This window comes from Chiloscyllium plagiosum, chromosome 43 (assembly GCF_004010195.1).
Source record: "Chiloscyllium plagiosum isolate BGI_BamShark_2017 chromosome 43, ASM401019v2, whole genome shotgun sequence".
NCBI classification, from domain to species: Eukaryota; Metazoa; Chordata; class Chondrichthyes; order Orectolobiformes; family Hemiscylliidae; genus Chiloscyllium; species Chiloscyllium plagiosum.
Window position 1 is genome coordinate 7,190,453 of NC_057752.1, and position 1,302 is coordinate 7,191,754.

Sequence of the window (1,302 nt, forward strand, 5' to 3'; positions counted from 1 at the left end):
TATTTAAGTTCCTTAAACACTTCTTCGCCTCATCAAACGCCTTCCTCTTTCGGACCAGAGCTGGGGAAAAGTCCTGGAATAACATGATCTTGGATCCTTTATAGATCATGGCTTGGGAATCTCTTCCAAGATTTCTAGAGGCTTCTTGGAGTATCTGCCTCTCCTTATAGCTCTGCAGCCGGAACAGGACCGGGCGGGGGCGGGGGCGCTGGTTCGAGCTGGGCCCGCGTATTGCGACCCGGTAGGCCCATTCTACCCTTACCTGGCCTGATCCAGCCTCCAGATTTAACAGCTGTGAAAGCCACTGTTCAAGGAACCTTGTAAGCTGGCCTTCCTCTTCCCGTTTGGGAAGGCCCAGCAAATGAATATTTTTTCGACGACCTCGAGCCGATCCACGGCCGATTGCGCGGTAGTTTTGCAGGTCTCGGCCTTTAGCTCCGCCCCTCCGACTCGGCGCTCGATTTCCTTAATGTCTCAGTGCGGCCGAGAGTGAGTCCCATCGACTTTGGGATTCTTCGATAAAAGCGTCGATCTTCGCATCGAGTTTGGAGATTATTTCCACGAGGCTTGCCACCGTAGTTAAGTCCCCCGGGACGGCTGTGGATGCCTCTGCTGCAGCTGGAGAGGGTGGGGAAGGGGTTCCTGCTTGCTGAGAGCTGCGGGCTCCCTTCCCTTTAGTAATTTTTACTGAAGATTAAATTGTTTAAATTCAATACTAAACAACTAATTAAAGTAAACAGCTCTTTTAAATGATTTGGTGAGTGTGGTGGGGGTGTGGGTGACCCACTTTGCCCAAGTCTTGGGAGGAGCACTGTAGACTCAGACTTGCTGGGTCGCCGCCATCTTGGATCCCCCGCCTTGAAAACTTTAATCCAATCACTTCTTAACCTTCAAAATTTTGACGAATAACACCCTGGTTTGTGTAGTTTTTGCTTGCAATTTAATTCTTGAGAGTCCAGATTCTGATAAATCTCGTGTAGTTCCTTGAAGGCCAATATATGCTTCTAAGGTACAGTATCTACAACTACTCACAGTACACTAATGTGCAGTCTAATGAGGGCTTTGTACAGCTGAGGCATGATTTGTAATTCATTATATTCTAGTCAGCTGGATGCAGAGGTAGTGAGGACTGTAGATGCTGGAGACCAGAGTTGAAAAATGTGGTGCTGGAAAAACACAGCAGGCCAGGCAGCATCCAAGGAGCAGGAGAGTCGACATTTCGGGCATAAGCCCTTCTTCAGGAATGAGGCTGGTGTGCCAAGCGGGCTGGGATAAAGGGTAGGGGGGAGGGAATTTGGGGGA

General features: G+C 49.5%; 1 protein-coding gene across 9 annotated transcripts in view; it reads right to left on the bottom strand.

The window, feature by feature from the left end:
* The window catches only part of LOC122543340 (spermatogenesis-associated serine-rich protein 2-like), a 138,664-nt gene that overhangs the window by 21,911 nt on the left and 115,451 nt on the right, over positions 1-1,302 (bottom strand). The window lies entirely within an intron of this gene.